Source organism: Microtus oregoni, unplaced genomic scaffold (assembly GCF_018167655.1).
Source record: "Microtus oregoni isolate MIOR12 unplaced genomic scaffold, Mior012 000011F_ref0000422, whole genome shotgun sequence".
In the NCBI taxonomy this organism is placed as follows: domain Eukaryota; kingdom Metazoa; phylum Chordata; class Mammalia; order Rodentia; family Cricetidae; genus Microtus; species Microtus oregoni.
The window spans coordinates 44,424,092-44,437,151 of NW_024543070.1; positions in this window are offsets into that span (position 1 = coordinate 44,424,092).

Genomic DNA, 13,060 nt, shown 5'->3' on the forward strand with positions numbered 1-13,060 from the left:
ATAGGTAATCTTGAACCACTTCAAAGAGCTATAGAACATGTCATTTGCATGACTTGGAGTTCTATTCATGTGAGACAGGATTGCTCCTGGCAGCACCGATCTATTCCTGAGAGAATGTTGACCACCGAAGACACTCCACTTGGGGCTTGTGTCCTTCTTGGCAAAACTGGCCTTTGGGCAAGGAACTGCCCATGCATTGACCACTGACAAAATGCATGGTGTCTGGACTGGACAAGCAGGATACAAAAAAAAAAAAAGACTGCCAAACCTTATCAAGACAGAGTAAGACAGTTTCGAAAAAAAAAAAAAATCCTGCCTCGCAGTGCAGGACTGCATTTCTGGACTCCACCCTACCCTGGATGTCTCCTCGGTAAGATAATAAATTTTCCCATTACTTCACATAGTGTAAATCGAAGTTTTGAATTTACTCAAATGGTCTGTCAGTTACTCTAGGCCTTAGTCAAAGTTGATTGCTCCAATGTTGCAAATGAGACTTTGGGTGATTGCTCAGGCAGCCAGCTGTCTCTGTCATCTACTGCACATTTTCGAAGCTGCTTGATTGCACGTCCTGCCTACTCAAGCGATATTCTCTCCCTTCTCAGGCCTTCGATGGAGTTGAAGATTAGATAGTCATAGTTACTGTCCTCTTATGATTTAGCTAAGCCATTTCTAATACAAGACTTAGAGTCCTTAGGATAGAATGATTATGAAAACATTTAGCATATGTTCCTTGCTTAGTATTTTTATGCTGGAAGCAGAGAGAGAGACTGATGATTGTTCTGAGTCAGCTTTCTCCTTTGAAGTCATTCTGGGACCTCAGCCCAAGGAATGGTGCCACCTACAGGGGTTGCCTTTTCCCACCCCTATGAACCAAAACTAAATAATCCTTCTCAGGTGAGCCAAGAGGCTTGTCTTCTAGGTAATTCTAGGTCATATCAAGATGATAAGCCACTCTAGGATTCGGAAGTGAAAGAGAGAGCCTATTTCTTAGTGACCAACTGCGTTTCTGGACTCCACCCTACTTTTGGATGTCTCCTCAGTAAGATAATAAATTTTCCCATGACTTCACATAGTGTAAATCGAAGTTTTGAACTTACTCAGGAAGTGACTCTACCTCAAGAACTTCAAGTGACAGCAGGGCCCAGAAGATTTCTAGAGTCCCAGAGCTGCGAAGAGGTCAAGTCAAGAACCCCAGAGTCTTTGCCATATTCTGAGAGAGAGAAAAAAAAAACCCACAAAAACAGGCAGGACAGCTTGAGGAGTGTGGTGCAGAGGACAGAATCCACAAATCCCAGCCCTCAACCTGCGATTCCCCCTCAGTCACGAGGCTGTGAGCACTCTTTCCAGAGTGTTTGCAGACTTATAGGCTGCTACGTTCCTACTACGTTCCATCCTGGAGGGAGGTGCCGAAAGCTGGCTAATTTGTGCTTGAGCGAGATGCTGCCTCTTCTGTTTGACTGGGGGCACCTGGGGCACAGAGTGATCCTCGGCAGCCTGTGTGGGCCTCAGAAACCTCAACACACTCTACAGCTGCCAATGGATCAGAGTTGGAAAATGAATGGGAATTTTGTAATGCAGGAGAAAAAGCACCCGGAACTCAGAGCTGTGCTTAAAAGAACACAGGTTTTCATGCTGTCTTCTTTTACTCAAACAACAGGCACAACTTTTATTCCTCCTTCCTGACACCTGTTCCCAGGCTCATAAAATGCACAGACTCCCCCTCAAGGTGCCTCAGCAGTTCAGAACTGTTAGTCACATACTGTTTTTGAGACCTTACAGCAGCCAAAAGTGAAGTCTTCCTGGTGTAGACTTTCCTTTGCTTCCCCGTGAGCATCTGACTGCCATGGGCAGGCTAAGTGAAGGGAATGGTCAACCTTTTGTTGACTTTTTGCTGACTCACTGGAAATTCAGAGAGGCCTGCAGAAGCTTGCTGATTCTTCCTTGAATATTAGAAATATACTTTCCATAAAAGCAATTTCCCATCTCGGGGACACAAACAGGTGTCACCATAAGATTCCTAAGGAGTTCTCTCAGCTTTGTCCCTGTCTTACCCCACTTTGAAATTTCCCTAATCTTCTTGAGAAACCAGTTTCAGTCAGCCATGTTATGAGTGCTAAGGATTTTCACATCTCTCTGCCATGGCCTGAGAGGGCAGCTTTGCCTGAGGGAGCATCCGGGATAGAAGACTGATTCTGCCAGGCCACTGGGACTCCGCTCCAACTCCATGGTGGATATGCCCACACGAAGCATTAATCTAATCTCTATCAATAAAAAATCAGGAGTCAGATATTGGAGTATGATGGAGGAAGGTCATTGGTTAAATAAAAAGAAACTGCTTGGCCCTCATTGGTTAGAAGATAGGTGGGAGGAGTAAACAGAACAGAACGCTGGGAGGAAGAGGAAGTGAGCTCAGACTCCACAGCTCTCCTCTCGGGAGCAGACGCCTCAGAGAGATGCCATGCTCCCAGCTCCCAGGCAGACACACGCGATGAAGCTCCGACCCAGGATGGACAGAGGCTAGAATCTTCCCGGTAAGCGCACCTAGGGGCGCTACACAGATGATTAGAAATGGGCTAAATTAATATGTGAGAATTAGCCTAGAAGAGGCTAGATAGAAATGGGCCAAGCAGTGATTAAATGAATACAGTTTGTGTGTTGTTATTTCGGGCATAAGCTAGCCGGGCAGGCAGCCAGGGTGCTGGGGATGCAGCCCCGCCGCCCCTTATTACTACATATGGCGCCCCACGTGATGGACTAAACCCACTTAAAAAACCTGAGAAGGCTTAAAAATAAGGGAGAGAGAGTTTAACATAGATTTTTGCTGTTTGTTGGTGGCGTGCTGTAGAGAGATTTCCTGATTCGGCAACAGTAGCAGAAAAAAACGCTGTGTCATTTTAAAGCGCGACTTCCTGGGGATGTGCCGCCATTGCGCTCTCTGTCTGGCTCCTGCGGGAGACAGAGCTTTTGAATAGAGCATTTGGAGTAAAGTGCTATGATTTGTTTGATGGCAACTAGACTCGCTGTATTCTCGGGTCTGCTCTGCTTGTTAGAGGCAATCAAGCGCTCTCATCTAAGAGAGGCTTCCTGACTCAACTTTAGCTGCAAAGCTTGCAGCTCTTTTAAGAGGTCCTGCCACGAAACACTTAAACAGTGTTGACGAAAAGCTGAATGCATGCTTTTCGGTTTTCAGCCATAGCAGGAAAAAAGCTGCACCATTTAAAAATGCCAGCTTTCTGGGCTGTCCTGCCAGGGCAAACTCTGACTCTTTTATGCAGGCGGTTCGTGTGGTTTGCAAGCACAGGCTGCTGAAGCTTGCTTGCTGGCAGGGACCTTGAAATACCATAGAGTTGTGGCAGTAAACATGGCTACAGCCAGTACCTCAGCCATGAGGCTGGAAAGCTAAGGAATGGGCTACATCTAGCCGGCAAAGCCACGCCTTTAATCCTACTGATATTGCTTGGTAAATTAAAGACTCATATGGTCAGAAAAAGAGAGATATACAGTAAAGAGAGATTCAAAGACAAAGAAAATTTTTAAATGGTTTACAGTGTGTTAAAATATATGCAGACTAAAAGTTGAAGTTCTTAAAGTAAAAAACAAAAAAAAGGAAGAGAGTTGTTGTGTGTGGTAGTACACACCTTTAATCCCAACACTTGGAAGGCAGAGGGAGATTGACCTCTGTGACTTCAAGGTGTGGTAGCACACGCCTTTAATCCCAGTGCCTAGAAGGCAGAGACAAACAGATCTCTGTGAGTTCAAGGTGTAGTAGTGTACACCTTTAATCCCGAATGCCTGGGAGGCAGAGACAGGCGGATCTCTGAGAGTTCAAAGACAGCCTGGTCTACAGAGTTACTTCAGGTCAAAGATACAGAGAACCTGTCTCAAAAAGCAAAGAGTTAAAAGTAAAAATAAACAAAATAGAGGTTAAAACAAAGCTGCACAAAGATGGAAAATACACAGAGAATTTTGATACTATATGCTATTATGCTCTCTTTAAATTATTTAAATGCTGAGGACGGGGCAACAGATGCTAAAAGATATTTATTTATAAATGCTGCTGAACTAATCCAACATAGATATTTTGATGCCTTGACTTTGAAATTTGGATCTAAGGACATGATGCTTTGGAAAGGAGTTTCTTATTTTGTTTTCACAGAGGATGAGACGTTGTTCATTTCTTCTATTCCGATTTAATATGATGGACCACGTCCTCCTGAAGGGTTGCTGTGAACATCTTCAGAAAACTGCTTCGCTCAACTGCCAACTGAGATGAAACTAGCACACAGGTTATACCATGAAAGACCTAATTAACGACGCCCCCATTCAGCAGGAAGCAGTTTGGAGAAAAAAAACTGCTCCCATGTTCCCAAATATGGTTTATAAACGTTCTTTTACATTTAAAGGGGGATATGATATAGGTATGAATAATTTGCATTAGTATAGATTTTGCTTTATTGATAGAGATTTACGGTCAATTTTGTTATATGTATATGTATTTCTGATATTGATTAAGGTATTGTGATTGTGTAGTTCATTATTAAAATGTAATGTATAATTAATTAGGAAATATAGGTTGTTGATGGATAATCATAATAATAGTCAAGTTTGTAGTCATGTTAGTTAATATTTTCTAGATGTGCGTAGATATATTTTAGATAGGCATTCTTCATATTTTTCAAAGATTATAGAATATGGCATTTTAAATGTTTTAATAACTTAGGACTTTTCATGACAATGAGACACTCTGCTCCTGGCAGCACCAATCTACTTCAAGAGGAAGATGGGCATCGAAGAGGCTCGTTATGGAGTTTGATAGCCATTTGGGCAAGAAACTGCTCATGCATGGACTATTGCATAAACTGGACATAGAGAACCCACAGAGAGAGGACTACTGAACTTGCCTAAGGTGAGATGATCTTTCGGGGTTCCTGATTCATGAAAGAGTCTGCGAGACATTCTGCAGGACACAACAGATAGTGACTGAACTGACTTTGAATTTTCCTGCTTTATCGAAATGTCTGCTGGATACCATGGGCCTGAAGGCTGAAGATGTATGCCCCAACGGTACAGAGGAACTTTGGATGACTGTCCAGGCAGCGAGATGTCTCTGTCATTTCTAGAGTTTTAAAAGTTGCTTTTTTCTTGTTTGCTTAGGTAGTATTGTATCTTTCTGGAGTCTTTGACGGAGTTAAGAATAGTTAGTTATAGTTATAGTTTTCCTTAGTTATGATAAAGATTATTGTAACTTTTACTTGATAACTGTTTCGTTATATGTAATTTTGCTATGTTAAAGTTAAAGCCTTTTTTTTTGTTTAAACTGAAAAAGGGGAAACGATAGAGGAAGGTCATTGGTTAAATAAAAAGAAACTGCTTGGCCCTCATTGGTTAGAAGATAGGTGGGAGGAGTAAACAGAACAGAACGCTGGGAGGAAGAGGAAGTGAGCTCAGACTCCACAGCTCTCCTCTCGGGAGCAGACGCCTCAGAGAGATGCCATGCTCCCAGCTCACAGGCAGACGCACGCGATGCAGCTCCAACCCAGGATGGACTAGGCTAGAATCTTCCCGGTAAGCGCACCTAGGGGCGCTACACAGATGATTAGAAATGGGCTAAATTAATATGTGAGAATTAGCCTAGAAGAGGCTAGATAGAAATGGGCCAAGCAGTGATTAAATGAATACAGTTTGTGTGTTGTTATTTCGGGCATAAGCTAGCCGGGCAGGCAGCCGGGGTGCTGGGGACGCAGCCCTGCCGCCCCTTATTACTACAGGAGTAAGCACCTGAACCATTAGCGAAGAGGGAGCAGCTGCCAGTTAGTTCCCACCTCTTCCATTCCTCCATCTGAAAGGGCCAGGATCCTCTCTCAGGCCCACCTTACCACTTCCTGTCTCCTCTCTGTCCTCAGTCCTCCAAACCTCCATGGTCAGCTAATGGCTGGCTCTGCCCTCGGACCCCAAGCAAGCTTTATTTGTCAGAACACAATCAAAATATCACACAACACCCGTAACAAACAAGACGTTGTCTCACACAAGGTGGGTGGTGAGACCAACAACGACTCAAGGCTGTCCTCAGACCTCCAAATGCATGTATACACTCTCACAGAGATTCTACAACCATGTACACGCACATTACATTTTCAAAAAATATATTTTTAAAAATACATGAGTTAACCTATAAAGAGAAAAGTTTTGTTTTGGCTGATAGTTGGGAGGTTTCAGTCTTTGTTGTTGCTTTGGATTGGAAACATGGTAGCAGCACCTCATAGTCGGAATATATGGCAGAGAAAAACTGCTTACTTGATGGCTAGGGGACAAAAGGGAAACAAGGAGTGTTGTAATTAAAAAAAAAATAGTGGTGCATGAGAGAAAGACACCACGCGACAGAGCTCAGATGGAGAGCTTTTCTTATTGGGGGAAAGTAAATGGGAAAAGGGGGAAGGGGAGAGGGGAGACCATCCTCTGGGGACTGGAGTGGCAGAAGAGAAGAGGGGAGGGGGGAGGGGAGGAGGGAGAGAGAGAGAGAGAGAGAGAGAGAGAGAGAGAGAGAGAGAAAGGGAGGGAGGGAGGGAGGGAGAGAGAGAGAGAGAGAGAGAGAGAGAAGCAGAGAGAAAGGAAGAGACGGGAGTTGGGCAAGGTCCACCTTTTAAAAAGGAACATAGCAAAAGCGCAAAGAAGGTGCTGTTAGTGGCTGCAGCTAAGGACGTAGCCTGTGAGGACCTCAAGGGCAGACCAGTGCAGGTGCCTGAATACTAACTAACAGGAAGAGTCTGGAAACTCACTTCCATTAACGCAAAGATCTCACAATAGTCCCTGTTTCTTAGAGGTTCCACTGCATCCCGGAAACTGAACACTGAAGTTCTCACCCAATCCTAAGAATCAAAGGAGGTCACCCTAGACCCCACTCTCCAAGTCCCTTCCCACCAGTATTTTCAGAAATGCAGACGGGAGTCTGCCGAACGAGCTCTACAGACGGCACGTTACACGGAAAGGGTGCTGGCAGAGAATGGAAAGTAACGCTCTATTGTCCAATGACTCAGACCTAGAGGGAAGGCAGCCATTCCTTTGTGTGATATATTCCATCTCTAGTGACCCGAGTTTCCAACTGTGAGGACATTTAGTCAACAGCAGCATTTGTGGACACTGTGGAGAGGAGCAGGGGGCTGAGTGGAGTAAGTTCAACTCAGTGGTTCTGGGGTCTGGACACTAGATGGGCTTCGCCTGTGACCATTTTCACTGCCTTCTCACGATCGCAGGCTGCACAGCCTTATGCTAATGCAGAAAGTAAAAGCATTTCCCTGCATGTGTCTTTTCCTTCCCACGTCACAGGTCATTGACCCACAATCCTGAGTCACACTTTCCTCCCACCTCACCATTGAACTCTGGAGATTCATCCCCTGGTCTGGGCCCATTCTCTCTCAAACAAAGTCACATTTCTCACAATGAAAATGGAGGAGTGTTACGAATAGAGTGACTGCTGGGACTGGAGGGACGGTTCAGCTGTTGAGAGCTTACACTGCTCTTGCAGAGGACCTGAGTTCAGTTCCCAGCAGGCAGCTCACAACGGCTTCTAACTCCAATTCTAGGGGATCTGGTGCCCTCTTCTGGCCTTCGAGAACACTGCACTCACACACACACAGCACACATACAAATGCTTTTAAAAATAAATATTTAAAAAGAGAAAAAGAGCTCAAAGTTGCCAACACAAACAAGTAATCATTATTTAGTGAGATGGAAATATTAATTACCATAACTTGACCATTATATATTTTATATGTGAATATGTTATATACATCAAATTGTCATAATGGAGGGGGGGGTGTGGGAGAGAGAGAGAGAGAGAGAGAGAGAGAGAGAGAGAGAGAGAGAGAGAGAGAGAATGTTTAGAAACTACTGAGTCTACCATGAAAGATTTGTTTCAGGGTTTCTGAAAGCCTGTCTCAAGGACTGTGAGAGTCCCCAAAGTTACCTGTCAGAGAACCCTCTATCAATAAGCATCTCCTGAGCCTTAAGTTCTGTGGAATACACATTGGGGAACACCACCTCAGGACACTCTCAGTATTTCCCCTTCTTCATATGACATCACTTTCAGGCTAGACAGAAACCTTCCCTTCATCCCTAAGTCAATATGATTTTCATAAATTTCTGTCTTCCTGGTGTTTTTGTAAGTCTCTCCTTGTCCAAGTCAAACCTGGATTCAGAATGACAATTTTTTTCCTACTCTGCCAAAAGCCTCACACTCATACATTTATCCTCAAATATTTTCAGTTTCAAAGGTTTGAAAAGAAAATAAAAGGCAAGATAAAAGTCCTGAAATTCTGTCGGCTGTCCCGAAGAACTTTAGAATTCCATCTTCCCCTGAATTCCGTGGTCACCCTTAAGGCTTTGCTCCGCGTGTTTCTGGTTTCTCTCTAATTAAACATTTAAACTTCCTTTCTCCTGGGAGCCTGAACACAGTGTACACTTAAAAATCATTGCTGTGGGTTCTGTAGCTCAGGCTTAGGGGAAGCTTTGGCTGGTACCAAGTCTGCAAAAGGTTCCCATACTAGGCATGGCCCTTATGAACTACAGCCAGCCTGGCTCGGGAAATGTAGATGCATTCAGCCTAAGCCTTCCATGCTGGCAGGAAGATACAGATGTTCATCCTACCCTTTACTCTGAGCCTGACCGATGAAAGCCCTGAATTTAGGGAGGCTGAGCCCAAGACTGTCGAGGTCACTGATTCCCTGATGTTATACACTTCACTGTATAATCACAAGTTGATAAAGAAGATTGGGGAGCGAGGCATCTCAGGAGGTTCTTCATTCTTCAGAATGTTCTCACCATGTAACTGCTGAAGTCTACACAATGATATAAATTGCTATTTTTTTAAGGTTGGTCTTGATACAAACTCTCCCTTGAACATTCTAGGTCTCTCTCTCTCTCTCTCTCTCTCTCTGTGTGTGTGTGTGTGTGTGTGTGTGTGTGTGTGTGTGTGTGTGTGAAGTTATGGGATTTTTGTGAGTTAAAAGAAATAGATTATAAACCACATTTTGTCCTTTTAGCTAAAAGTCATCTTAAAACTCACATTTAGGGCATTCTTCAAAGGAAAATGAATTTCTAAAGCAGGTAGTTTGGTTTATGTTGAAGCCGGTCATGGAGGCACACACCTTTAATCCCAGCCCTCGGGAGGCAGAGTAAAAGGATTGCTGGGAGTTTGAGACCAGCCTGGTCTACAACACAGTGAGTTCCAGGACAGCCAGAGCAACATAACAAAGGGACCCTGTACTGGCTGGTTTTGTGTGACAGCTTGACACAAGCTAGAGTCATCAGAGGGAAAGGAGCCTCGGTTGAGGAAATGCTCCCATGAGATCCAGCTGTAAGGCATTTTCTCAATTAGTGGTTATTGGGGGAGGACCCAGTCCATGGTGGGTGATGCCATCCCTGGTATGGTGGGCCTGGGTTCTATAGGAAAGCAGGCTGAGCAAGCCAGGGGAAGTAAGCCAGTTAATAGCTTTTGTCCATGGCTTCTGAATCAGCTCCTGCCTCCAGGATCCTGCCCTCTTTGAGTTCCTGTCCTGACTTCCTTCAGTGATGAATAGCAATGTTGAAGTGTAAGCCAAACAATTTTTTTCCTCCCAACTTGCTTTTTGGTTATGATGTTTCGTCACAGCAATAGAAATCCTCAGACAGACTCTGTCTCAAAACAAAACAGGAGAGTACCATTCCCACTTACTAATAAAATAAAAATATGTAAACCCACATCTTTGAACATCTATTTAAGATACATTATTCTGTGCTTTGTGTAATTTTTTCCAAGTTATTGCAACTAGAATAAAAATTGAATGTTACTGCCACAACTTAAGCAGTCAAGACACCAAAGTTTCAAGGGGTTGTTTAGGGAGGTATAGACAGAGACTGCTCATCCATTTCCCAGCTGCCCAAACCTGAATAATCACACAAAAACTATATTAATTCCAACACTATTTGGCTAATGGCTCAGGTATATTTCTAGCTAGCTCTTACATCTTAAATTAACCCATTTCTTTTAATCTATATATCACCACGAGGCTGTGACTTATCAGTAAGGTTCCAGTGTCTGTCTCCTTTGATGTCTGCCTGATTCTGCCTTCTTTCCTCCGCTATCTCTGCTTGGATTTCCTGCCTTACTATATTCTGCCCTGCCATAGGCCAAAGCATCTTCTTTATTAGTCAATGGTAATAAAACATATTTGTAGCATATAGAGGGGAATCCCACATCAGGGAGGTGAAGCCATCAAGCTAGGTTCTGTGGCAAATACAAAGTGAGAAGCTCTATGATTGCAGGCAGGCAGGCAGGCAGGCAGGCTGAGGAGTCCTGAGCTGGACCTGACCTGGTCATGGCAAAGCCATCCCTTCATCAGGACCAGTGGCCTCACTGAGACATAGAACATCCTCTATCTCTGACCCTCCAGTTTTTTGTAGATGTAGAAAGTTCAGCCACTTGCTCTGCCAGCCACGAGCAACTTTCCTCCAGCATCCCGTCCTGAAAGCCACCCTCACCCAAGGCTTCCTTCCCAGTTACTCTTGCTTCTATTCCTGAGCTTATATGATTCTCATCAAGCTGAGACACAGGTGAAATGAAAAACTGTAGTCAATGGATCATTTAACATGTTTTGTTATAGAAGAGTCTCCAGTCTGGACCACAAAGTATCTTTTAAATACACACACACACACACACACACACACACACACACACACGCAATTGGAGAGGATAACATGAGCAAGGATGACTCTCATGTGACCGTGCTTAGACTGGGCTGCTCCTAGGGTGCCCTAGGGATTTTCTTTCCTTCTTTTTTTCCTGTCTCCCAAACCACTTCTTTGTCTGAGGATCCCCCACTGCCCTTCCTGTCTTCTATGGTGTCACCCCGTGCTTCGCCTGAAACTTAAATGAATCCGAGGACTCAAAGGGACAATGAGACGCGTTACCTGAGCAAGAAGCCACCTGCACTCCTTGAGGGATGCTGTTCTCATGTGTCCTGCCAGTTTGTACCAAGGGCATTCAGCACAAATACATCCCCCAGCTCTCTTACTCGAGTAGTACCCCTCTGTGCTCTCAAACGGGTGGGTTCTGATGAAGACATGGAAAAGGCACCTGCATTCATGTGGCCATCCATATTAACTCGGTCTTTTCACTACAGGCAAATCAGGAAGAACTAGCAGGGTAACTGAGCTATCCCAAGACACAGCTCCTGCATCTGATCATGACATGTTTTTAAGTACATTATGGAACAAATAGCATCCCTGAGGCCATTCAGAACAGAGGTGAGCATTGTTGCAAGTCATTGGTTATTACCCCAATTAACTCCCTATAACCTAAAAGTCAAAACAATGTGAACTACTCAAAACATTTGCTCTGAATAGGCAATGCCAGCTGAGTTAGCAAAGCCTTTTTTCCCCTGCCAAACAATTGGCTTTGATTTTCTCTCCTCTCTGCTGCTGGTTCAATATAGCCGAATATTAGGCAGAAATCTCTGCACAAAGGTCATGTGTTACATATACTCAAGTATCATGTGTTCATTTGACATACATTCATGCTTCAAAGGCGAGATGTGAAGGAAAGGTGACATGCAGGTGTCAGCAGATGAAGGACACTGGACACAGAGCAGGATAAATGGTGTAAAGTCTTCCCAGAATGTGGACAGTTGCTGGAGCGGAATGAACCAACAGTGCACGCTTCCCACAAGGAACCGGTTGCATCTGAAAGATATGGAGAGAGAGAAAATCTGTATGCAGAGAGAGAGCGGGTCTGTATGCAATCTGTATGCAGAGAGAGAGAGAGCGGGTCTGTATGCAATCTGTATGCAGAGAGAGCGGTCTGTATGCGGAGAGAGAGCTGGTCTGTATGCGGAGAGAGAAAATCTGTATGCAGAGAGAGAGCGGGTCTGTATGCAATCTGTATGCAGAGAGAGCGGTCTGTATGCGGAGAGAGAGCTGGTCTGTATGCGGAGAGAGAGAAAATCTGTATGCAGAGAGAGAGAGCGGGTCTGTATGCGGAGAGAGAGAAAATCTGTATGCAGAGAGAGAGCTGGTCTGTATGCGGAGAGAGAGCGGGTCTGTATGCAGAGAGAGAGCGGGTCTGTATGCAATCTGTATGCAGAGAGAGCGGTCTGCATGCAGAGAGAGCGGGTCTGTATGCGGAGAGAGAGCTGGTCTGTATGTGGAGAGAGAGCTGGTCTGTATGTGGAGAGAGAGCTGGTCTGTATGCAGAGAGAGAGAGAGAGAGCGGGTCTGTATGCGGAGAGAGAATGGGTCTGTATGCAATCTGTATGCAGAGAGAGCGGTCTGTATGCAGAGAGAGCTGGTCTGTATGTGGAGAGAGAGCTGGTCTGTATGTGGAGAGAGAGCTGGTCTGTATGCAGAGAGAGAGAGCGGGTCTGTGTGTGGAGAGAGAGCGGGTCTGTATGCAATCTGTATGCAGAGAGTGGGTCTGTATGCAGAGAGCTTTGCACACGTCAGAGATTGCTGAGGGAGAAGCGCACCTGTGATGCATTTGTACCAAGAGGGGCGGGTGGTCTGAGGTGAGTGATGGCATCCTGAGGTCAGCACAGTAGAGAAGATAGGTTCTTGTTCAGGGTTTATGGCCCCTGGCCCAGATGCTCAAGTACTGGATTAGAAATCAGACAAGGTCAAAGTAGAGTAGCCCCAAAGATGGTATCAGCAAGGCCCTGTGGCAGCAATCGGTTGAAAATTAGTCTAAGTTAGATCAGTGTCCAGGGCCAATATGGCACCTGACTCATAGCAGGACTAGTTGAGAAGCTGAGATGGCTTGGTGAATAGGGGGACTTGCTATGTAAGCATGACGACCCGAGTTAGAATTCCAGGACCCGTGGGTATGGCTCTGGGTGCCTATAACCCTAGCATGGGGTTGGAGGAATGCAAGTGGAGCCAAGAGCTCACTGTTTGGAAAGCCTGCTGTGTGAAATGGTTCAGGGAGAGACCCTGTCTCAAGGAAATAAGGTGGAGAATGAGAAGAAGACATTCAGCATCCTTTTCTGGCATCCAAGTATGAGAACATAAGACACATATACCCACACATTATTGT